This window comes from Herpailurus yagouaroundi, unplaced genomic scaffold (genome assembly GCF_014898765.1).
Source record: "Herpailurus yagouaroundi ecotype Mexico unplaced genomic scaffold, PumYag 190, whole genome shotgun sequence".
NCBI classification, from domain to species: domain Eukaryota; kingdom Metazoa; phylum Chordata; class Mammalia; order Carnivora; family Felidae; genus Herpailurus; species Herpailurus yagouaroundi.
Genome location: NW_024412421.1, coordinates 34,636,194 through 34,661,693, shown reverse-complemented (window position 1 = coordinate 34,661,693; position 25,500 = coordinate 34,636,194). Strand labels below are relative to the sequence as shown.

General features: G+C 63.0%; 1 protein-coding gene and 1 long non-coding RNA gene across 2 annotated transcripts in view; one reads left to right on the top strand and one right to left on the bottom strand.

Annotated features, from left to right (window-relative positions):
- GSE1 (Gse1 coiled-coil protein) overlaps window positions 1–25,500 on the bottom strand; it is a 392,532-nt gene that overhangs the window by 199,613 nt on the left and 167,419 nt on the right.
- Window positions 416–13,602, top strand: LOC121009890 (uncharacterized). Its single transcript, XR_005780898.1, has 3 exons — window positions 416–428; window positions 2,614–2,619; window positions 13,172–13,602. It is a non-coding gene; the product is annotated as an uncharacterized LOC121009890 (long non-coding RNA).

Below are 25,500 nucleotides of genomic sequence, written 5' to 3'. Positions count from 1 at the left end.
TCAGATTCCTCCTGCGGAATCTGCAAGACTCCTTGCTGTGGATTCTTGGCCAAGGTGAGTCACTTGCGTCTCAGCCTCGAACTCTCCACCCGTGATTCAGGAACAAAACTGTTCTGTCCTAGCATCGGGAGGCCAGGGAGTTAAGACTGTCCAGCACAGCCTGATAAATGGGGGCTGCCGTGACTTTAGGAAGGTGGGAAGGAAGGCTGGCCTGGCCGGCCTTGGAGGGTGGGCCGGGTGCTGGCGTCCCCTGGGTGTGCAGGGGTGCGGCCCCCAGCCCAGCAACACCCTTCCTCCGGGGTCTGGCTCCCAGCTCCTCCGGTGCCAAGCTCCTGGCTTCTAGCAACCTGGCCCCCGGGGGGGGACCTGCGTGTCCTCCCTTGGCTTTTTCGGTCAGTCCCCCGGCGCCCGCTCCACCCGCGGCCTGTGTTAGCTTCTTCCTGTTGAATCCTCGGGCCCCTGGCTGGGACGGCACGGCACGGCACGGGCAGCTGTGCGACAGCTGTGACCGCACAGGGGCAGGCAGGGACACGGGGCGCCGCCAAGCCCCCCGCGCCCGAGCACCCAGGGAGGGCCGACCGGAGCCCTGGGTGCACAGCCCCGCCCCCCTGCCTCCGCCGCCAGCCTGGCCCTCTGCCCGCCCCGCTGCCTTCTGGGATGAAAGAAAAGCTGCTGCCGCCCATACGTGCGGGACAGCCTCTGCCTGCAACCCGAGGAGGCCCTGACACATGTTAAAATAAATATTCTGCAAATATGATGTTCCATATGTATGACTTCGTGGGGTGATGATTTTCCTACTGATCGCTGTGACAGCTGTGCTAGGAACACGGGCCTGGGCGGCCCTCGCCGTGCCACGTGGCGGGGGGCGAGGGGGGCGCCGTGGCGCGGGAGCATCTGGCGACTCGGGACGCGCGGGGAGCCCGATGCCTGTCAGTGCTCAGCGCGGGCACATTAGTGATTCCGAGGGACGGATGGAGCAGGTGTTCCCAGGCAGCCTGTTCGTGATAATTACTTTTAGATTGTTTTAAAGTATTTAAGCGAGATCCTGGAGGGCTGGGAGGGAAGGCAGAGGGACGGTGGCTGGCGGGTGGGTGGGCGCCCCCGACCCCGGAGGCCAGAGGCGGGCGAGGACCAGGCCGCGTGACGCGGGCGGGTCCCACTGGCTGGAGGGTCAACGTGTGGCTTGTACCAACGAGTCCGGCTGGGCCAGCGCTTACAATGTCGACACAGTCCGGTCCCATGGCCCGGGCCCAGGCCCAGGCCCAGGCCTGGCCTCTCTCCAGGTCCCCTAACGGAAGGCGGGCCACGGGTAGAACAGGGGAGGTGCCTCGAGCATCAGCCCTGACACTGCATCTCAAGCCTCGACTTCCAACAGGGACATGTGGCCCCCGCCTCTGCGAGGGGCGGGGGGGGGGGGGCTGAGGCCCACTTCCTGCCCCGGTGCTGAGAACACACAGGGAAGCCGAAGACGGTCCCGAGGGACCGACTGAGTAAGCGAACAAATGAATGAGTAGAAGGGACGCACGGGGTCGTTGTTGCTGGGGAGACCAGAGCTGCCTTTCGGTCTCCTTCAAGAGACTCCAGAACATTCTCGGCGTGAGTAGACAACAGCTCCAAACAGCAGGCTGGTGTGTGGCCTGCAGAGCCCTGGGGAGTGGGGGCTCGGGTCTCACTAGGGGCTCGGCCTGGTCAGCGATCAGGGCAGGAAGTGCCACCTCTGGAGGTGTCCTCAGCTCAGCCCCCGTCTGTGGGCAGTGGATGCCAGGACGGACACCGGCCAGGGGCTCAGAGGGGCCCCCTCGAGACACGCGATGACCTGGGGACAGGCACCTGGGGAGAGCTCTGCATGCAGCAGCAGCAGGGGTGGGGACGGCGAGCGGACAGACAGACGGGTGCCCACTCTCCCACAGCCGCGGTGGCTTGGCGGAGCACGGGGGCCGCCCCGCCCCTCCTGGCGCCCTGCCCCCCTGCCCTGATTCACTCTCTCCTTTGCCCACGAGTCCTCTCAAGCCCTGGCCCGTCGGGATTCACTGTCCAGGACGCAGCAGTGCCCCGTGAGCGTGTGCGAGGCCAGGCCCCCCTGGACTGACGGGACGGGAGCCCCGTAGGCTGGGCCCTGAAGTTTCCCCCGGGGCTCTCAGGTACAGCAGGAGGTGACCACAGCCCAGAAACGGGGGCCCAGGCCTGGAGCCCCGCGCAGGGGTGGGGGCCGGCTGGGCGTCCCCAGGGGGCTTGAGGCTAGAGCTGGCCTATGGGAGCGGGCACGGGGGGAGGGCAGAGGCCTGGCTTTGCTGCTGCTGCTTGGGCAGGATGCCCACGCAGGGCCGGAAATGGCTCCCCAGCCTGTCTGGGACCTTTGCCTCTCTCTGCAGACAGGAGTCCCTCCGGCCACTTCCCGCCCAAAGGAACATCTTCACTCTTCAGCGGGGCAGGTCAGAGGATTCGATTCTGCTTCCCGCGGAACTGGCTCTGCCCTCCAGCTACACCCTGCCCTCCGCAGGCAGGGATCAGAGGGCTGGGGGCCGGGAGCGGTGCTGTTTACAGCTGCTCTTTAAAATCCAGGCAAGTTCAATATTAGCCGTGGGGTTTGTGCAATCTGTTGCCAAGATAAAGCAGCCGGTGGGGGAGCAGGGTGCCGTGCCCTGCCCCGCTGGAGCCCAGAGCGGCCAGGCCTGGTTAATGAACAGCCAGCGGGCTCCAGCAGCTGCTCCCCCGAAGCCTGCCTGCCAGGGCCCACCGAGTCCAACCCCGGGGCGACAGTGCTCCGTCCACGGGGCACCTGAAAGCTTCCTTCCCGCTCGGCTCAGAAAGAGGCCCAAGCCCCGAGGGGCCTCCAAGCACCCGTCCCGGCTGCTTCACGGCCTCACCCACCCCTCTCCTCACTGCCCGCCGCAGGGCCTTTGCACCTACCGTGCCCTCTGCTTCCTCACCAGCTTCAGGCTGGAGTGTCACCTCCTGCAACTTCAGCTCCACGTGTCCCTTTCCTGCCCTCCCCTGGCCTTACGATTTCCAAAGACCTCATCACACACTCTGCCTGGATCGTGGATCGCTTTGTGCACCCGTTTATTTTCTGGTCATGCCCGTCTGTGAGGGCAAGGTCCTTTCGTAAGAAAAATTTTGGGGGGCCAGAACAGCATCAGGCACAGAGCGGCTGTTCGATAAGCATCTGTGCCATGGGCCCGGACTCCCGGCCCAGTGCTCCTCCCCGCACGCCACCTCCCTGCCTCCCGGCCTCTCCTTCCTCCTTGCTCCCTGCAGGTGTCCGCCACCTGCTGGGCCGCCCTGGGAGCAAGCTGACATCCCTCATTTAGTGGCCCCTTCTCCTCAGAGCCTCTCACCGTCAGAGCTGCTGGGAGCCACGCACAGGAGGAGCTGACAGTCACCCCTGCAGATTTCATTTCTTATTCATGCCGGTAATGTAAACGGGACTGTGTCTGGAGCAAAGTCACTTAACCCATTAGAAGAAGCTTCGGCTGCATCACAGCCCCAGATGCGGGTGGCGGGGGCTGCGGCGGGTGAGTCGGGCCTCAGACACAGCTGGGGGGGGGGCACTGCCCAGGACTCGGGTCCCCAGACGGGTCCAGACCCGGCTTCCCACACTGGCTTATCCCCACACAAAGGAACGGTCAGTTCTGCGCATTCACCAGGACCATGCCAGGAAGGGCGCCCCCCGGAGGTGTTCAGCAAGTCGGTTAAAAATGCCGAGTTCGTGGGGGGTGCGGTGTGGGCTGAACGTGGAAGGAATACGGGGAAGAGGCCCGTCCCGGGGAAGCCTTCAGTGACTGCCCACCACTGTTGGTACTTTTGGGAAGAAAACTCTTGAGTCAGGGCCCCCCGGGGTGGGGAGGGGGGAGGGTGGGGGGGGGGAGCTCGAAGGAAACGTGAAGCACGGAAATACAGCCGACCTCTCCCGCCGCCTCTGGGGAAGCAGGCGGTATAAAAAGCGATACTCTAGCTGTTACCCCTTGTGCAGGCACAGGTGCACATGTGCACACGCGGAGGCCATGCACGAGGACAGCTTTGCAGAAAGAGGGCCAGATGGTTCAGGAAACCCGCCTTCTCAGAAGGAAGGAGCCTCTGTGGTCAGGAAGTAGCCGCCCAACGGTGCTGAATGCGTCAGTGACGAGCTCGCCGGGGCCGCTGGTTTACCCAGCTCTACGTCCTCTAAGCTCTGGGCCCGTGAGCCTCCTCGGGCCTCAGGGTCACGGCCGCACGGCGAGGCGATCGCACACCCCCGGGTCGTGGGCTGCTGCGGCAAGGATGATATGAGACACGACGGAGTGAGCACTTCCGGGTCTGGTGGCCTCGGGACCCCAGCCGGCTGTGCATCCTCGGGCAGGCCCCGCCCCTCTCTGTGCTTTGCTTACTCCGCGTTGAATGAGGGGAGAGTCGGCGCCCTACTTGCTGTGCTCCTTTGTGGGGTGTATCATCCAGGGCCGGAGAGACAGGAGAACTGGGGTGATCCGTGGAGAGCAGGCACCTGGTGAACGCCCCGGGGCCCCATCCAACCATGATCCGGGGCCAAGGCCAGAGACAGCCCTCAGAGCCCCTGTTCTGGGCCCAGAGGGCTGGGAAACCTGGTCCATGAGAGGCCGGGGCCCCGCCTGCACCCCCACCTGCCCAGCTCTCCTTCCGGGGTGTATTTCCCAAACGCTCCCACGCTCAGTGCCTGCTGGGTGCTCCCTAAACGTTAAGTGTAAGCCTCCTGAGGGCCCTTGAGTACGTACTGTGATTCTGCCTGTTTGGCCGAAGAGGAAACTGAGGCCCAGAGCGTCAGGAGACATGACTGGACGGGCAGGGCACGAGGCCAGCAGGGGAGGCACATAGTGGGAGCACGGTGGGGGAGGGGGGCGGCTTATGGGCCCGAGTGGCGCCCCCTGGTGGAGGCTCACAACACTGCCGCTCGAGGGGCCTCCCACCCTCTCCGGGGGGCCCTGGAGGTGGTCCTAACCCCCCCCCCCCCACACACACACACTCAGGCCAACTGGAAGCCACCCGCCCTCAGCCTCTGGGAGCAGTGCACAGGTGAGCATTGTTAATCCCCAGACTCGGCAGGGCCACGGGTGACGGGCGGGCGCCCCATCACGGGGGTCCCAGCGGCCAGACACAGCCAGCAGGACTGGGTGGGGCCAGAGAGCACAGGTGCACGGTCACAGTCTCGGGACAGCCTGGCACTCACGGCCGTGCCGTGCACGCTCCCTGGTTTCCTCTGAGGTAAACGGAGGGGGACGATAAAACGGGTGAGGATCAGACCCTGCCTGGCCCCATGTGAGAGTCCGGTGGCCGTCCTAGAGGCATTCTCCCCCAAGTCTGGGAGCCCCGAGTCCCAGATCAAAGCATGGGTAGGGCCACGCCCTCTTAAGGCTCTAGGAGGATCCTCCCTGCTTCTTCCACTCTCGGGGGGGCTGCCCGCACACTTGGCCACTTCACGGGGCCTTCTTAGAGGGACTCCAGTGTCAGATTTAAGCCCCACCCCCCTTATCCAGTATAACCTCATCTAAACTAACTGCGTCTGCAAAGATGCTATTTCCACAGAGAGTTCTGAGGGGCGCCTGGGGGGCTCAGTCGGGTGAGCGTCCGACTTCGGCTCAGGTCATGATCTCGCGGTTTGTGAGTTCGAGCCCCGCGTCGGGCTCTGTGCTGACAGCTCGGAGCCCGGAGCCTGGTTCGGATTCTGTGTCTCCCTCTCTCTCTGCCCCTCCCCCACTTGTGCTCTGTCTCCCTCTGTTTCTCAAAAATAAATAAACGTTAAAAAAAAAATTTTAAAAATCAAAAATCAAAGAGAGTTCTGAGGCTCCAGTCGAGGACCGTCGCCGGGCACTTCCCAGACCCGTGACAATGACAACTACCAACAGAAGGAGGGACCAAAGAGTCCCAGCCGGGTCTCACAGGCGCCTTCCCAGCCACGACCATCCCCGCGGGCGCCCCACGACTCGGGCGCTCGGGGCTTCACTGGGTGTGCACACCCCAGTCCCTCGGGGCTTCTCAAAACTCCCCCTGCATGACCCCCACGTGGACCCCGTCTGTCAGGACTTCTGGGGTAGGGCCTGGGCACCAGAGGCGTTTCAGAGTCCCCTGGGGCGACCGCAGCAGGTCTTCGAGGCCGAGGAGCGTGGCGCACAGGCGAGGGAGAGACGGTCCCTTGCTAAAGTCTGGAGCGTCTGCTGACGTCCACGCGCCCTCCATGGTGAGAGCTGTCCCCAGGGCAGGGCGCCCTCGCTGCAGTGCCCGGGCCAGCTCTCCCTGGGGCTCCGTGCTCCCCGTCCGCCGCTCACTGCCAGGTGTCCCCCCACCCGGCCTCCCAGCTTCATGCGCCATCTGTGTGGGGAGAACACCCACGTTCGGAGCGCCAGACTCTAACGCGACTGCCAACTGGATCTGTACTTGAGCGTCTAGCAGAATCTCTTACCGTGGCCAGGAAGGGGCTCCCCTCCTTCTCCCCAGAGCGCTCCTTCTGTCAACACTGTCCCTCCAGCGCCTCAAGTCAAAACCTGCAGGACCTCTGCTCCCCTCTTCCTCTCGTGTCCCCCTCTGACCTGCCCCCAAGTCCCAACAACGCTACAGTCGGAAGGTAGCCGGATTCCGGCCACTCCCTCCCAAGCGACTACCCTGGCCCTGCAAACCGCCGGGTCTTGCCCCGGTCCCCCACTGCTGTCCTGGCCCACCCCAGTCTCTTCTCCCCACTGCCCCGGCAGATCTTGGGGCAGCGGCCTGGAAGGGACGACGCGGAGGCTGTCCGTCCCTTCAGCTCTGCACCCCATCCTCTCAGGGGTAACTGTCCCCAACAACCCCCCCCCCCCCGGCCAGACGGCGGTGGCCTGTCTGTGCTGGCAGTTTCCAGCAGTCACGATGGGCTTCCTGGAGGAGGCAGGGCTTGTGCTAAGTGCCGATCTGCACGGGGGGGGGGGGGGGGGGGCGGCCAGAAGGAGACCGGCAGTCCACCACGGGCAACGGAGCGGAGGTGAGGGGACCAGTGTGCAGGGAAAGGCGGCGAGCAAGCTGTGTGGTCTGCCTCTGAAGGAGCCGGGGGTCAGGGGCTGCCTGGCACAGCCCTGGGGCCCCGAGTCTCGCAGCTTCCACTCGTGGAGACCACACCCAGGCGGTTAACCCGCTTCACGCAGCCCAACAGATAGATTCCTGCTCAGCCCATTTCTAGCAGCCCTGCCCCCACCGTGGCTTCCTCTGGTCCAGGGATTCTCTCTGTGGCCGCCGCCCGACCCATGGAGTCAGAAAGGCCGGGCCGGGGCCCGGCCATACGGATTTCAACCCACCTTTCAGGGGGTGCTGATGACACTAGATTTCGAGAACCCCAATCAGGCCCCGTGGAACCTTATGACTATCGGGGCCTTGAGCCCTACCCAGCCCTGCTGGACTCGGGATCGGCCTCCTAGGGATGCCACCTGAGCGTGTGACCACATGTGGCCAAGGCCTCCCCAGGGGGAACAGAGCTGGCGAACCCACTCACAGAGACGCTGGGGCCAGCAGTCAAGGTGGGAGTCCTGCAGCCGTCCCCACACACCTGTGCCAGTCCTTCTACAACGAGCGGAACTTAGCGCCCGGGAAGCCAGAAACCCCGTATGTACTCTGACCCCGTGCTTTTGTAGGTGAGGACACAAAGGCCAAGAAAGCCAAAGTCACAGTGGTGACGGTGGCTGAGAGGCAGCGTGAACCTGGGTCTGGTGACAGTAAGTTGAGCCACCCGACGGGATCTATCGGTGGCTGGGCTGCTTCGCTCCCAGGAGACGGTGGGGGACAGGGACGCGGCTGCTGGGGGCGTGGGGGCTAGTGGCTCTGAGTGGGGGGCCCTGCTTGACAATCCCACAGCTCACAGGATGGCTCCCTCGGAGGATGACCCAGCCCCACAAGTCAACAGCAGCAGGGTTGAGGAGCCCTAGGCGACAGGCAAGTTCTGGGGCCGCCAAGCCGGTCCAGGACCAGGAACCCAGGGACTTGCCAAAGCGCAGCGCCGGGAGCCCTCAAATTCCCGCCAGACTCCTAGCAAGGAATGCCACTGGCTTCTGGACCGTCCGGTACGAATCAGAGGAGCACCGTGCGTCCGGTCAGCAAGGCGGCACCCATCCCCGCCGTCAGCCCGCAGTCCCTCCCGAGGGCACAGGCCCTCGCAGAACCCCGACTTATGCCTGCTCAGAAGCGGGTCAGCCCGGCCCATCACGCCGTTTGCTCCCACGTGGGGTCCGAAGGGGGGGGGGAAAACCACCCCTCGGAGCAGAATTATTAGGCGGCCCCTCCCAGCGCCGGGCTCCGAGCCCCCTCCCTCCTTCTGCTCACAAGCACTGGCTGCAAGAGTGGTTCATATTTAATAACGCAATTTATATTCCACTCTCCACATAAACTATTGTAAAGGCGCTCTAATGTAAAAATACATCTGGCTTGTCAATAGTTTATCTTCTGGATCTGCATCTAAACCCCTGGGCCTTTCTGACTTATGGCTGCACCACTGTCTAATGAATAAAAAGGTGCAAATTATAGGCCCGGCTTTAATGCTCATCATAAAATTAGACGGTAGTTGCAAAAGCTGCATTCTCCTGCCCACAGTGCAGCGGTGGTGAGCCATAAATAAAGTGTATTTAATGTATCCCAGGGCTGTGCAAACCCAGGAAACAGTGTGTTATTGCTTGGCCTTCGATGGGTCCGCCACAAGTTCAATGACGTGATAACGGATCCATCATGTGAATTTATGTTAACTGTCTCCTCGCAAAGCCATGGCCTCAACACTGTAAATAGCCTACAATCCTTCTAGCAGGCCCGCCTGCCAATGAAACTGTCAGTGCCAGGCTGGCAGCAAAGCACCTTCAGGACAGGGGAACAAGCCGTTAAGTTCCGGAGGCCAATGGGGGCCTTGCCTCCGACTCTCCCCGGCTCTGCTGCGGGTCCGCCAACGGCAGAGGGAGCGAATCTTCTCTCAAACAGCAGATCCCAGTGACGGGGGTCGGCAGAGGCCGCCTGCCAGGGGAGGGTGTGCTGGGGACTGGGACTGTGGCTGGCGGGGGAGATGGGGAGGGGCGGCGGGGGGTGGGGTGGGGGCTGGCCGTGGGACTCAGCCCGGGGTGGGGGCGGGTGCAGGGCCGGGGAGGCTGGGCTGGACACCCAGGCGCAGGGGTCCCCGCCCCTGCCTGTGCCGGCTCACCTCCAGGGCACCTTGGGCACCTGCTGGCTCCACCATGGGTCCATCGGTTCATTCGTTCGCTCACTCATCGCTATGGTCTTACTCCGCAGTTTCCAAGCGCCTGATGTCGTGTGCACCCGAGGAGGACCCACCTCCCCTTTCGGGATTCCGGACGGTGGGGGAGACGAGACTCCCAAGCCTCAGTCTACTCATACCTATTCGTATCTCATTCACAACACCTTGTCCCTTCCCCGAAGCCCAGTGGCACCAGCCCACACGCACCTCTGTTGCCAGATTGCCAAGTGGAGACCCGTGGAGAGGCCGCGAAGCCGGTCTGTGCGAACGGGCTAAGACGTTTTTCCGCGGAAAACCCACAGTCCATTACCCATTGTGCCAAGGATGCATTTGAGCACGCGGGGCCCGGGTCGCGATACAAAACCTAAACGTCGCATTGGGGGTTGCAGACCTAAACATGTGAGAAACACTGGACGGCCCCCGTCGTCTGGCCCGACGTCTCAGCGGCGGAACACTGGTATCGACGGCGAGGCCAGGGAGCGTGGAGTTCCGGGAGGGACGGTTCTTTGAACGAATGCCTGAATCCTTTCTGAACTCCTCCTCTGGGGTCAGTTTTCTAAGGCCCCCAGGCTGTTGGGACAGCGGTACATACGTGTGTGTAACATACAGATACCCGTGCTCTGGAAGCGTGTGCTAAAAGCGACCGTGTGGGGCGCCTGGGGGGGCTCCGTCGGTGAAGCGTCCGACTTCGGCTCGGGTCGTGATCTCGCGGTCTGTGGGTTCGAGCCCCGCGTCGGGCTCCGGGCAGATGGCTCGGAGCCTGGAACCCGTTTCAGATTCTGTGTCTCCCTCTCTCTCTGCCCTTCCCCCTGCTCACGCTCTGTCTCCGTCTCAGAAATAAATAAACATTTAACACAAATAAATAAATAAATAAATAAATAAGTAAATAAAAGGGACTGTGTGGGGGCGCCTGGGGGGCCTCAGTCGGTAAAGCGTCCGACTTTGGCTCAGGTCACGATCTCACGGTTCGTGGGTTCGAGCCCCGCGTCGGGCTCTGTGCTGACGGCTCAGAGCCTGGAGCCGGCTTCCGATTTGGTGTCTCCCTCTCCCTGCTCCTTCCCACTTGCACTCTGTGTGTGTGTCTCTCTCTCAAAACTAATTAAATGTTAAAAAAGAAAAATTGTCAGCGAGTGCATGGACAAGGCAGTCTGGAGGCCACAGGGACCCCGGGACTATAGCCCCTGGTAGCGGGTGTCACTGACACTCACGGTTAAAGGCGGCCTTTCCAAACTCAACTGCAGCAGTGGCCTGCTGTCCTCGGGGATGACAGCTGCAGAGGTGGGGACATCGATCTTCCGTGTCTTCAGCAACGTGCCGTTCTAGTGCCTAGGGCCGCCCCTCCCGGGTAGAAGTCCTTGAAGCTGCTCATCCACCCCCCCAGCCCCCAACAGACACCCCAGCTACCGTGGGTTCTCCTTCAGGACACAGGCGTCCCATAGTCCCCCCCACGGGGAGCTCAGAAAACAGGGCTCCTGCCTGAGGGGGCGGGGGGAACAGCCAGCCTCCCCGTGCTCTTCGCTACCGTGCAGACCCCACGCCTGGCTCTGCCCTCCCGGGGCTGGGGGCCAGGGACCCAGCCACCCACTGGAGCATGACAGCCACTAAGTGTCACAGCTGCTTGGCAGGATGTGTGGAAACACAAGGGCCGTCAAACAGGAACAAGCATCTGACCCCCCCGGGCCAGCCATGAGGCAAGCAGAGCAGCTGGGGCTCGGAAGGGTGTCCCCTGCGGGTCCCAGCCGCACGGAACCTTCCAGAAGCCAGGACTGCCGTGAGCAGAAACCTGACTTCGTACGCGCAGGTCAAAGGTTCAGCTTTGCAACCGCACCTGAACAAATGGAAGCCAGGGCTGGCTTCCTCCCAAAGATGTCCGTGTCCTAGGCCCTGGAACCTAGGGCCAGGGTAAAGACGCTACCTATAGAGTAAAAAAAAAAACCAAACAAACAAACAAACAAACAAAAAAAGGAGTCTGCAGGTGTGGTGAAATTAAGGCTCTGAATGAGGGGGATTAGCCCGGATCAACCAAAATGCAGTCACATGCATCCTTTTAAGAGGGAGGCACAGGGAGCCTTGATGGCCACAGAAGGCCACGTGAGGACAGAGCAGAGGCTGGACGAGGCTGGCTTCAGAGGCCGGGATGTAGCGGCCGAGAGAGGCCAGGCACCGATGCCCCAGAGCACCCCCGCCACCAGGAAACCCTCCTTGGTTTCACCCGCGGACTGAATCTGGCCTCCTGGCCTCCTGAACCGCGACCGAGTAAATGTCTGTTGCCTTCCGCCACTGAGTTTGTGACGGTCGCCCCAGGACACGGGGTCTAGAGTTTGCACTCCCCTTACGTCCCTAATCACTTCATCCGCGAATCGGGGGCTCCCGAGTGACATCTGCTGGGACAACGGGGGCTTGAAGCCGTGGCCTGGGTGGCAGGCCCGTGGGAAGGCACCTGGGCCCACAAATGGGGGAGCCCACCCCGACGCCCGGAGGGCCAGGGGGGCCGGCGGGGCGCTGCCTGCAGAGGCCAAGGGCGAGCCCCTCGACCTCACCTCGTGCTCCCCGTGCCTTAGCAGACCCGTCCCCCGAATCCCCGACGATCCCCGGGGTGGTGACCCCGTAAACACCAAGCAAGGCACACACGTCAACACCCCAAGGTCAACCGGCTCGGCGACCCTCTGTTCTCGGAATGCTCATCGCTGGGACCGCTTGGCCAGCCCCCCCCGCCCCGTCCTGGGTTCGGGCCCCTTCAGCGAGGGGCTGGGCCTAGGGACTGACCTCCAAGGAGCAGAGCGCAAAGCGACATTGGACGTCCCCTCCTCTCTTGCCTTCCCGCCACATGGGAGAGGGCCACGTGGCAAGGAGCCAAGGGAGGCCGCGAGCCAACATCCAGCAAGGGACTGAGGCCCTCGGTCCAACAGCCCTCGAGGAGCCGAGTCCTGCCAGTGAAGCTGGAAACGGGTCCTAGAGATAAGCCCACAGTCCCGGCCGATACCTGGGTCACAGCTCGGTGGGGGGGGGGGGGGGGGGTTCTGGGCGCAGGAAATCTGGGCTCAGTTTGGGAAATGCTGTGGTCCCGACAGCAGGCTGCTTCCCATCTGGGGACCCACAGGCTTGCCCCCCACCCCCGCCAGGACGGGGACCTTTCTTGCCCAACTCCACACCAGACACCGTAGGGCACCCACTGTGTGCCGAACGCTGGGCTCACGGGGGAACGGCATACAGTTCTTGCCCTCTCTGGGCCTGGGGTTCTCAGGTTGGGGACCGGAGGACTGGCGGGGGTGGGGGAGATGGCTGCCCCCTCCGACCAGGCTCCGGTTCTGAGAAACCCAGCGTGCGGCACTCAGGACTCACGCTCATCCCGAGGCGAGCCCCGTGGGGAAGTGACCGGGCGCGGACGCAGGCCCCGAGCGCCCCAGAAGTGCTCACGTAGAGGGCGGTCGTCCGCGGCCAGCATCTGCTCGCATTAATTGCATTTAGATTGCCTTAAGAACAGAGAGCGGAGGGGCGCCTGGGTGGCGCAGTCGGTTGAGCGTCCGACTTCGGCTCAGGTCATGATCTCGCGGTCCGGGAGTTCGAGCCCCGCGTCGGGCTCTGGGCTGATGGCTCGGAGCCCGGAGCCTGCTTCCGATTCTGTGTCTCCCTCTCTCTCTGCCCCTCCCCCGTTCATGCTCTGTCTCTCTCTGTCTCAAAAATAAATAAAACATTAAAAAAAAATCTGTAAAAAAAAAGAACAGAGCGCGGAACGGTTAAAGATTCGGGGAGCGAGGTGCTGGAACCCAGACCGAAAAACGCTGCTCTCACAGCAGGCTGGTGGCCAGTCTGCCCAGCAGCATGTGCCTCGTACGGGAGCCCAGGCCTCAGCAGGGCAAGCGCCCGGGGCAGGATCCAGCGTCCGTGAACGTGGAGAGTGGGACACCAGAGGTCGTCCGTCCTCTGAATGGTCTGCCGTTGCTGTTTCCAAAACCCCCATTGGACCAGGAGGACAAAGGGACTGTCAACGCAACACACGCCTGGGGGGCACACGCCTTGACCCGGACGCTGTGAGCGAAGCCTTGTGTATACAGAAGGTGCTCCATAAACACTCGGGGAGGAGAGCCTCCTACACGTCCTGCGATGCCTCACTCAGCACACGGCCCCCGGGGCACCCAGCACCCTTTCTCTCTCCCGGGTGGTCCCCTCTCACCACCTTGTGGCCGCAGCCACGGCCGCCTGCCCCCGGAAGGGGCCGAGCTGCCAGGACAGGTGTCAGTCTTCGCCAGGGGGGGCCCACCTGCCAGCCAGGTAGACAGCCACCTGCCTCCGGGCCAGCTGCTTTAGCCGGTGCCTGAGTTTGGGGGGGAGCGCCCCCAAAGAAGGTAGCCACGTACCTTTGAGGTCGGCAAGTCAAACTGCGCTCCCCTCCGGCTGGGGCGGCAGTGTCTCTGACGCCCCCCCCGCCCCACCCCATCCCCGTGGTCCCAAGGACTCTCTAATAATAGCAATACTAAATCCTCGTGGCCAATTCTGCTCCGTTTCTATAAATAATGTAGAATCTTTTTATTTACTGACAGGTTGTAAAAGTATCAGGGAGAATAATGTGAAATCAGGAGCTGCTGAATAATGCATGACATCAGGCTCACTCCCTCTCTCCCCTGCCCGGGCGGGGTCCCCACGGCCCCTTCCCTGCCACCTGGCGGGGGTCAGAGAACCAGCTCCCGTCCCCCGGCGCCGCCTGCCCCGCACTCCCACGCCCGTGGTTTGGAACCCGCGCGCAGGTCTTGGGCAGGGAGGGGTCCCTGGGGGGCCACAGGAGTGCAGGGTCTCTGGATTTGCACTCCTGCTCATTTGGGTATGCAAAGCAGGCCTCAGGCCCAGCCGCCTCCTCCTGCAAACAGGCATTTGCGTGGTTTGGGCCGGATTGGCCAGAGTCTCCTTCCAAGCCCCCCCCCCCCCCCGGCCACACACACACACACACGCACACGCACACACACTCCGGGCCTTCCCATTACCGTTGATGATCTCAAAGTCTCAGCAGAGGGGGGAGGGCTGGCGCAATATTCAGTGGCCAGTTCCATATTTTTTCTTGACTTTTGAGGAATTGGCATTAATTATTCAAGGTGCTGGCTTGGTTACACCATCGCTAACCGTCGGTGGCTCAGGGTGGCCAGGACGCCCAGGGTGCCTGGGTTCACTCGGGGCCGCTGCCTGCAGCGGGCTGACCCGACGGGTCCCAGGGCCACGGGCGCTGCTCCCAGGGCAAGCTCTCCGGAGCCCGGCTGCGAGGTGCGCCTGTGGGTCCAGGGTCTGCCCCTGGCCGGCAGTGACCTCTCGGCTACCGGCAAAATGGGAGGTGGGAGGGAACAGCGTTTCCTACCTGCAGGGGTCGTTCCAGAAGCCTCGCACAAGTGCCTTGCTTGTTCCTCCCCCGAACTCTCTAGAATACCTGCACTCGTGCACCTACAAGGCAGGGCCTGCTGTATCCCCCATGCCCAGGGCAATGCTTGGTACTTAGCAGGAGCTCAGTGAACTCACGCCAACAAAGCTTGGTAGGAAAGCGAGGCAGGAGAGCTGGGAAAACCGGTAAAGGCTTATCCAGGAGCCTGCGGGGACCAGAGGCGGGGGAGAGGGAACTCAGAGGGGGCACAGCCATGCCGGCAATGCCTTCTTCCCGAGGCCGGTGTGGGGATGCGGGAGCCGTTTTCTGCTTCCTCTTAATGTTTTATTTATTTTTGAGAGAGAAAGAGAGAGAGAGCGTGAGCAGGGGAGGGGCAGGGAGAGAGGGAGACACAGAATCGGAAGCAGGCTCCCGGCTGTCAGCACAGAGCCCGACGTGGGGCTCGAACCCACGAGCTGTGAGATCATGACCTGACCGAAGCTGAACTTAACTGGATGAGCCCCCCAGGCACCCCTGTTCTTTGTATTTATCCTTTGCCAAATGCTTACTGTTTTGCAGTGAGACACGGTTGAGGTCCCTGCAGCCCCTGGGGACGGAACCCCCCTTGGAGGCACAGCTTTCTGGGGCCCCTATCGGGGTGGCGGGCAGGGGCGGGGGGCTCGGATCTGGGGGGCACCCTGCTGCGCCTTCGAACCAGGCAGCTCCCTGTGAGTGTGAGGGTCGGGAGGGGAGGCTGACGCCCCTCGGGAGGGCCCCTGACTGCGCGGCACACGCAATATCCACATGCGTGTGCAGACGCACACACACGTATTTGCATGGAGCACACACATTTGTGCACACGGCACGGGCACGAGTCACACATGGCACGCGGCCACATATGCACAATTGCACACCATATTCGCCACGTATGTGTCCACACACATCTAAACACACACGCGCACGCACTCGTCCGAGCAGGACCGAGCGACAGGGAGGGATGTTGTCCCCTGGCCCGGGAACCTGCATCAGGCTGAGCGGACCGATTCGCCCTCTCAGCTACGACACCGGAGTTGCAGGCGTCTGAAACTGGTCTCTGGATCCTAGCCTACGCTCCCATTTCACAGCTGGGGACACTGAGGTCTGTGTTACCTCGATCTATTCCTGCCACAGCCCTGGGCGACAGGTATATCCCCACCCTGCAGACGCGGACGGGGACGCCACCATTTTCCCAAAGGCAGCCAGCAGTGGGGCTCAGATTGAACCCAGCCCGGCCACCTCCAAGCCCCCGCCTCCTGACCTGGGAGGGAGTGGGTTCTCACGTCTCCGCCCGGCTTCCCCCCGCGACGAAGAATGACTTTACTAACACTCCCACCCCACACACCCAGCGGGCACTTCGGCTTTTCACGTGCATTAACTCATCGAACCCTCACCACCGTCCGTGGGAGTCAGTACCACCACCACGCCCATTTTGCAGATGAGGACACTGAGGCACAGAGAGGCGACACCACTTCCTGGGGTTTGAACCGCAGCCACCTGGCTCACTCTAGAATGCCGAGGTGCATCTGCACGAGGCTCTCGCCTGGGTGGCACGCGGAATCACCCAGAAGCTTTGACCCGGAGTTTCTAAAGTAATTGGTCCATGGATGGAGCCCGGGGCCTCGGGATTTTGTAAAGCTGATTGCAGGGGGGTGGGGGGCAGCTCTCGCTCTGGAAGCCTCACGCCTCCTTCCGTGAGGGCTTCGGGGAGGGTCCCAGGGGACCGCCTGAAATAAATCAGACCTGCCGGAGGGGCTCCCTTCCCTTGTCATTTTAATCCTGAAGCACAAGGCCAGCAGGTCCCCAGAGAAGCTGGAGCGAAGACGCCCCAGATGTGAAGCTGACGGGCGTCCTTGAGTGGGGCCAGATGGCGGCTCGGCCGGCAGGTGGTGCCGCCCTCGCTGTCAGAAGCTCTGGGGAGGCCCAGGGGCTGAGTCAGAAACCTAGGCTCCCTGCCCAGAAGGTGACTTTGGAACCTCGTGAATTCGGACGTGATAGCTCCAGAAGCTGGGAGGAGGGCTCCGTTTCCAGAATTAGTCCCTCCAAGAGACGGGCCACGGGGACCACGTGCTCTGGGCGGGGACGATGCAAGGAGACACGGCCACCAGGCACCTGCTTGTGGGCTGTGGGGCGGGAGGGGAGAGCCCCACACCCACAGCAGGGGGCAGACACAAAGGAGTGTGTGTGTGTGTGTGTGTGTGTGTGTGTGTGTGTGTGTGTGTGTGCGTACGTGTGCAGAAGCAGGGGTTTGGGGCCGGCAAGCCTTGCTGGGTGGCTCTGGGTCCCACACTCTGCCTCTCTGAGCGGCTGTCTACTTCCCCGTCTGGGAAAGGGAGGAAAAGCTCTGCTCTGTCAGGGGGCAAGAGAAGGTAGGAGGACCGCGTGTGTGAGGAAGGCAAGCCTCACCCCTCCCTTTCCTCCCCACAGGACTTCACAGGGAGCCAGGGAGCCAGGGAGGGCCCCAGGGTGCTAGCTCCATACGCCCCCCTGCACCCCGCTTTAGCCAGCTGGTCCCTTCCTGGTCCCTGGCTCTCTCCCTCCCTCTCCCTGTCATCTGAAGCTCGCTGCCTCCAGGGTCACAGGCGGTAGCCCGCTTTCCAGGCATGGCCTCCTGTGGCTCCAGCCCCCTGTGGGCCTGTGACCCCCACGCAGCCCCGTTCCAGGCGGGCAGTCCCTAGACGGTGGCCCCGAGCCCTTGGGACAAGTCAGAAATGGCCCGGCCACCCCAGACTGCACACAGCCTCCCCCTTCTCAAGTCGGGGAGCGGAGAGCACCGCCAGGGCCCTGGGCCAGCTGGGTTCCTTGGCTGGCGCCTGGCGGTGGGCAGAGGGCCTCTGGCCGCGGCCGCAGGGGCGCCGGGGGCGGGGGCAGGGGGGGCGGCTCCCGCACGCAGCGGGCAGTGGGTGCTGCGGGGCTCTCGGGCAGGGAGCCGGCACCACAGGGGAGGCAGATCTGCTTTGGTCTGGAGTTCACTCGGGGGCCCGTCTGCGCTGGGGCCTGCGGCCGAATGTTTCCTCTCTTAAAACAAGATACACCCGCCCGCTCCCCCCACTGGCGCCTGAGCCTGCGCGGAAGAGGCTGGGGGAGGCTGGGGGGCTGGGGCTGAAGGCACGGGGCTGTCTGTACCCCCACCTTCTTCCCAGGGGACCCGAGGGGGGCCTCCCTGTGGACCGTGAGCTGTGAGCGAGCAGGACGGGCCGAGGCTGGGAGCAGACTGCCCGGGGCTGACAGGACGCTCTCCACAGCCCTATTAATACCTGAGAGAATGTTCCAGAGGAAGCAGGAAAAACCCCAGGGCACCTCGGAGCTCAGCGGACCGTGCTCGGGGCGGGGGTCTTGGGTCTAGTCTGGGGCGACCCCAGGTCCCGCAGGACTCCCCAAGACATCCCCTCTCTCTAGATCTATTCTGGGCTCGCTTGCTCCGGGCCAGGCTGGGAACGGGGCTGAGGCCCGGGGAGGGCGGCGCGGGGAGGGCGGCAGCGGGCCAGGAGGAAGCCGGGAGCAGGCAGGTGGTGGATGATTTCGGAGCTGTTCTGGGCAGGCCCCTGGAGAGTGTGGGCAGGGGAGGGCGGAGGTGACAGATGGAGGGAGCATTTATTAAGGGTGAGCCGAAAGATGCAAAGGGTTTTCTGGGGAGCCCTGGTGAGAATGGAGCGTTGGAGCCGCTGCGGTGAGGGCTGGGCATGGCGCCCGGCCAGAAGCCGGAGCCGCAGGCCTGGGCACCGGCCACGGGAGGGTGTCTCCGGCTGGTGCACATGCCAGCCTGTGTCCAGCACGGCCGGGCCTGCCCGCCCAGAGACGCTCCTTTGCATTCCTCCTGCTCCGCCCTAGGGCAGACTGGACCCGCGCGCTGGCCTCAGTCTGTCCACCCGTGAGATGGGGAGACTCATGCCAACCTTCTCACATGGAAGAGCCTGCTGCTCGGGAGGGACGTCATAATCTCAGTCTCTTCTTTCCTTTCCTTCGTAACGCGCTCCATAGCCAACACTCTCCTCAAGTCCTGGCTGCCCAGGCTTAGATTATGCTGAGCTGGATCCATTCGATTCTCAGACCAGGGGCCAGGGCAATGTCCAAACTCGGCCTGGCATGCAGGGCCGGCCCCGACTCGCCCCAGGCCCTCCTTCCGGCTCATCTCCCACCTTGCTGCCGCTGCTGTGGCCCAACCCCCCAGCCTCCCTTCCTCGACGTGCCCACGCCTCTGCCTTCCCCACATGCTCACCGTCCCCGACTGCGAACTCCCAGCTAATTCCCATGCATGTCCTTCGAGACCCGACTAGAGCGCTAGCTCCTCCAGGAAGACTTCCAGGATGCTTCCAGCCTGCCCTCGGCTGAGCTCGGTATGCTGATGGAAGGGGGCGGGGCCAGCACGGAGGGTGTTCTCGGTGCCCAGGGAAGGCTGGCTTCCTGCAGGCGGTGGGACACGGGACCGGGAAGGTTTACTTCGCTGCAGGAAAACGTGCTCTGGGGGGAGATGAGGGGTTTTCCACTCTGGCTAAGACAGATGAGCTGAGCTGATGCTGAGTCCCCCAGGGGCTTGCAGGGGGAGCCCACACCCGGCTGCTGGCAGGACCAGGAGCCCCGAGGTGAACCGAAGAGGGAGAGGAGCGGAAGGCCTGTCCGGGACAAACGCAGCAGCCCCAGGGGACAGTCCCGGGGCAGACCCCCCCCCCCCAAGAGCCCACCCAATCAGCGGCTGGTGGAGCTCAAAGCCTCACTGTCCTCTTCCTGTTCATAGGAGCAAAGCAAGCCCCCCGCCTCCGCGATGGTTTGCGAATTCCCCTCTCCACCCATCACATTAGAACTGTGTCTGCCGGGGCCACAGGGGCTCCGACAGGTATTAAACTTTAATGAGCTCTAATGGCTCTGCCCTACTTTGTGAGTGCCGGGCCTACATTCACGAACGTTTCATTTCTCAGGCCCTGACCTCCTTCCATCCCGCTCCCGCTGCCCCCTGGCTGGCTCCCACCCTCGAGGAAGTCTGTGGGCAGCAGGCAGGACAGGGGCCTTCCTGGACCACCTGGAGGCCAGCTTCCTGTGCCAGGCGGTTCAAGAGTCCTTGTCCTGGGGAGGCCAGCAAAAGTCCACGGCCCAAACCCCCAAGTCGGCAGCCGGCAAACAGGCCTGCCAGCCTGATGCAAGGGGTGGGGGCATTTCATTAATTCCTTTGCCTGCAGGTACGTTAAGTGCAGGTCGTGCGGCCTCCGGCCCGGGGAGGGCGGGCGTAGACCGCCACCTCCCCTCTGGCCTGACGCCGCCAGGGGCCCCCAGACCCAGCTGAGGCGACCGTGTTCCTCCCCTTCTGGGTGGCACGCCTCAGGTTCGGGCGCTCCGGGAGGCAGCTGTAGGGTTTCAGCCGCTGGCCTGCAGCCACGGCACCTGCCTGGACTCTGTCCGACCCTCCTCCCTCTGACCAGCCTGCAGTCCTGTCAAAGGGAGGAGGCCGAGCCCAAGGAGGCACAGAGGGGCGAAGAGGGAAGCCCAGCCACGCCGGGATTCGGCCGCTTGAGAGGCACAGGCCCCACTTCTGGGTGGACAGAAAGGCGTCTTTGTGAGGGTCCGTCCGCCTGGCCTCTGTCTCCCCTGCTGGCCTCAGACTCCGCGTCCCCGGGAGATCTGCCGGCTTCCCAGAGGCAGCGTTCCCTAATCGTTAAGGAGGCCGATCGATCACCTGGGTGGGGTCCAGTCCCTTCTACTGCTTCCTGGCTGTGCTATCTGGCTGGGCCTCAGTTTTCTCATCTGTGAATTGGGGATCCTAACAAGGTTGCCGGATAAAATACAGAGTACCCGGTGAAATTTAAATTTCAGATAAACACCGAATAACATAGAAACGTAACAGCTTTATTCAGCCAATTCCCGTATCATATAATTCACCCATTTGAAGTACGCAATTCTATGGTTTTTGGCCTACTCGTAGAGCTGGGCAACTGTCACCACGGTCCGCTAGAATATACACGCCACGCCAGAAAGAAACCCCACTCCCGTCAGCTGTCACTCTCTGTCACCCCTCCCCTATCCTAGGCAAAAAGTAGTTTTTAGTACGAGTATATCCCAAACGTTACATGGGATATACTTGTACAAAAAACCGTATTTGTTGTTTATCTTGAGCTGAAATGTAACTGGGCTCCTGTTTTGTTTTTCTTTCTAAATCTGGCAACCCTGCCCCCTGGGCCTGCTGCAGGCATTAGATGGTTAAACAGTCTCAGTTACCCCTGTGGGCTGTTTTGTTATGTTTAGTGTTTGTACTGTCTTAATTTGCAATCCCCCAGAAGCAGAGCCTGAGACAAGGATTCAGGTGCCAGGGGTTTGATTGTGAGGAGATTCCAGGATGGGAAGCAGTGAAAGGGTGAGATGGGGAAGGGAGGAGGGCCACACAGGGGCCACCTAGAGCAGGCCTGCTGGGGACCCTGGCAAGGACACGGAGGAGGGGTTTTATCCACCAACGCCTCTCCTTCCTGGGCAGGAGTCGCTCCCGGGGATGTCACCCCCTACCTGGAGTAGGGGCATAGCCAGCAAACAGCGCGGAGCATAGAGATCCGGGAACCATCGGGTTCTAGGGACTTCTCTACAGGGTGAGCTCTGGGGCGGGCTTAGCGATGCCAGCATGGCCCAATAGCATTTGGTACCGTGAGTGGGGGCAAGCATACTGGGGCGAACTGTGCCCCCCCCCCCAACGCATGTCCACCTGTGTGGACCTCAGATGGAAACAGGGTCTTTGCACGTATAATTGAGGTCATACCCGACCAGGGAGGCCCTGGTCTAAGGCTTGCCGTCCATATAAGAGGGGGATTTTGGCTGCAGACACGTACAGAGGGAAGGTGGTCATGTGAAGGCGGAGGCTGGAGGGATGCGGCCACCAGCTAGGGGACACCCGCGATGGCCGGCCACACCAGAAGCTGGGAGCGGCAGGAGGGATCCGGCCCAGGAGCCTTTGGGAGGAGCGCGGCCCTGCCCACACCTCCTCCAGACTGTGAGGGGACACGTTTCTGCTGTTCCAACACCGCCCCCCGCCTCCCGCAGGGCGCGTGGCCTTTGGTCACGGCAGCCCCAGGACACTCACGCGGCACGCCTGCCCCTCTCTCCGCGCCTCAGCGTCTCCAACTGACAAGGGATGAAAACACCTGTCTCGTCGGGTGGCAGGTGCGAAACGCGCCCGTAAACCTACAGCGCGCGGCAGAATCCCGCACCGTGTCCGCTGCCCTGACCGCTTCCGTCGTGGGTCTGTCGTGGGTCTGTCGTGTTCCTTCCCGGCCGCTCCGGGAGCCTGCTGGGCTGACAGGCGGGGGCGGGGAAGGGAAAGGGGGAGCCTGGCGCCCTCCCGGCGTCAACTCCCGGGGCGCCGTGATCGAGTGGCCCGCTGTCGCCTCCCCGCGGCGCCCGCCCCGCCGACCGGCCCAGCCGGAGGGGAGCGTGCTGCGTGTCGAGCGCAGACACAAAGTGCCACGTCGCAACATCGGCGGGCCAATCACCTTTGCTTCAGGAGACAGCTCTGGCTGTCAGAGGCGCCCGGAGGTAAATATTTCAGCAGGCGGAGGCCAGCGCAGGAGCGTGACGGGCCAGGCTCCCCAGGGCGGGCAGGAGGGGACGGGCACCGCCGGGGAGCGCTGGAGTCAACCTTCCCCCGTTTAAAATAGACGCACAGTAAATCCAAGGCAAGGAAGCGGGAGAGGCTAAAGCCGGGATAAAATACGAGCGGATATAAAGCCGGACACCTTTATTGTTCTGAAACGTCTCCCAACAAGTTATGGGACCACAGCTTGACCCTAACCCATCATCTTGTTATACGGCGGGACCCAGCGCCGGTGCTCGGAATCCGGGCTCATGGGGGGCTCGCCGCCCTGGCCAGGCCGTGGCCCCGCTCAGCCGCCCGCCCAGGCAGGTCTGACCCTGACCCGGACGTCCCTGCCTGAAGGCAAACAGCCCCCGGCCCCCCCCCCCCCCCCCCACCGGCCTCCAACCCCTGCTGAGCAACCCCAGCCCCCCACCCCGGTCACCTGGGCAGGGCCGCGTCTGTTGACTCACGAAACGACAGGCGCTAAGCACTCACTGGGCACCCACCGCTGGCCAGCCACAGTCCCGGATTCTGGGGACACGGAAGTCCGCGGGGGAGCACGATGCGTCTTGGCACACGCCCCCTCCCGGGGAGCAGCCGCTGGCGCTAATGCCCCGACCCCCTCAGGCTTCCTCAGCGCCCGTTTCTTCCCATGGAAGAGGGCAAAGGGCCTGGCTCTGCAGGGTCCCTGGGAGCCGTCGGGCCCCAGTCCGCACAGAGCGCCTCCCCACCGCGTGACGCCCCTCTCTGAGCTTCCGTGTGCCCCTCTGTAAAATGGGGACAGCGGCACGTGCTTTGTGAGGTCTTCGTGCTAACCCGGGAACGGGGTAGGGCTTCGGCAGGAAGGGCTCCGTGACTGCTCGGGATCTTTCTCATTGACACGGGAGGGGAGATCCCGGAGGCAGCCTCCTGCTCCCTGTCTCAGGGTCTCCGGAACGGTAACAAACGGGGGGCGGGGGGCAGGAAGAAAAGCAGAGACGGGGCCACCCGAAGGGACTTGGAACAGCCGGGTCTCAGGCCACCTGCACGCAAACCCCATGCAGATCCACGTGACCCCCCCCCCCCCCCCGCCCCCACGGGCCCTGCTGTGACCCTGGCAGCGTCCCCGCGAGGCCCTGCTGCATCAGACAGCTTCACACGAGGCGACGCAAGCCCAAGCTGGTGCCTGGCGGCCGGCCACTCCTCCGCCGGCACCTGGCCGGGAGGCCTCGGGCCCAGTTCCCTCTCTCGGTCAGCAAGAGCCACTCGAGGCTGAGAGAGGACTCCATGTGACCCAGCTTTCCTCCACCTTTTGGGACTCGTGCCTGGAGGCGCCTCGTCTCAACCGCCTTCCCGCCACCTTGTCATAGCCCACGCCCCCTCCCCGCGCTGTCCCTCATCGATGGGCAGAATCGGGTCCAGGGAAGAAGCCTCGATGTTGTCTGCCTCCTTCTCTCTTCCTTTTGTCCTTCCACCCGCCCATCCATCCATTAAGGCGTCCTTCCTCCCTCCCTTCCTTCCTTCCTTCCGTAGCCTTCCTTCTTCCTCTGGCCACCCGTCCTTCCATTCACCGGTTTGGGCAGCCTGTGTTTACTGAGCACCTACTACGTACCTACCAGGTATTATCCCACGTTCTGGGGGCACACCAGTGCACAGAGGGGCGGCCAAGCTCTCCCATCCCTACGTTCTCGCCAAGGGAGGCAGAGTTTTTAAAAAAGAGGAAATCGACAAATGAGCAAATGTGCGGTCATTAGAGCCTAGTAGGAGGAAGAAAGCAAATCAAGGTGGGAAGAGAGTGAGTGATTCTGTGGGGAAGGCAACCCAGAAGGACCTCATGGAGGAGGTGACATTTAAGCTGAAGCCTGAAGGGCAGAAGGAACCAGTCACGCCAAACTTCCGGGGGAAAGGGAGTTCCAGGCCCTTTCCAAGTAAGTGCAAAGGCCCCTCAGCAGGACCAGGAGAGACGGGGCCACAGGAGGTCAGGGGTGAGGAGGCCGGACACTGAAGGGGCGATTCTGGGAAGCTGGCTGCTGTAGGAATTAGGCTGGGCCCGGAGGCTGGCCCCTCAGGTGCTGGCGGGAGCTCACGCCCAAGACCACGATATGGGGTCACCCCGCACGGCTCTCTGCGGTCTGCAGGTGGTTCCAGAGTGCCCCCTACTCAGAGTGGCAAGAACTCAGGGGAGCTGGCACGAGAGGGTCTCGTGTGTGATGCTGCGTGGCCCCGGTGGGCCCCAGAAAGTTCTGTGCCTCAGTTTCCCCACACAGACGCCCTGTCACTGCAGGGCTGCCTCGAGGAGTGTTTGGCTCCCAGCATCTAGGCCCACTGACCGGGAGGCCCTCCTCCCTCCCTCCCCAGTGCGGCTCTGGTTCCACACAACTGCCCATTGTGGGCCCAGCTCACCCGGGCACACCCAGCGCAGGCTCTGACTGGTCCTGGAGGAGGCCAAGGGCACCGCCTGCCCACCGCAGGGGCCAGAGGCGTCTCCACAGGCTCACCCTACCTGGGCCCTCGCAGTGAGGGGGGAGGGGGTGCCCAACCGGCGGGGCTTGGAAAGAAGACGGGGCGGGGGTGGGGGGGGGGCTGATCATTCCAGCCCTAGGGCGCCCATTTCCGGAAACCCAGCTGGGTAGGGGTGACTGCAGGGGGAGCCGCGGCCCCTCCCAAAGTCGACCCAGCAGAGGTACAGGTTCCAGGAATATCGCTCTGGCCCCCTCTTCTTCCCCAACACACCACTGGGGTGGAGTCTGATAACGAGAACCCCAGGAGAAGGTTCTGGAAAGAGCATCCCAGGAGGGTAGCATGGGCGGGGGGAGAGCTAATCCTTCTGGGGCACTGAGCTCCGTGAAGTCTCCCTTGCAAGGCTTTTCACGAATCAGCCCGTTCAGTCCCGTCGTCACTATCCTACAGGTCGAGAGGCTGGGGCCCAGAGAGGGTAAGGATCTCCTGGAAGGTCACACAGCCAGGATCCAAGCCTGTGCTGTGAAACAATGGTGCTGCCACCGACAACGACAAAACCGGACCCCACACCCAGAGTGCCAGGTGCCTGGTGCTGTCGGGAGCACATGCCACACAATGGCTCGTTGCACCATCGCCAGGCCTGGGTTACTGTCCCACGCTACATATGGGGACACTGAGGCCGCAGAGGATGACGGGACTCGCCATTTGCACAGCAAGTGAGCTAGCGGAGCAGGATTTCAACCAGGCGGGATGGGCCCTCTGCCCCCTTCAGAATCAGCTGCCCCCTCCGGTTCTGGGGCAGGAGGGCTGTATACGTGGGCGACCTGGGGCACCTGCCCCACCGCTGAGCTCCTGGGACAAGGCGGCACGTTGAGGGGTTCCACCTGCCGTCAGCCGTCGCCCGAACTGAAACAGGGTGGGAGGTGGGGG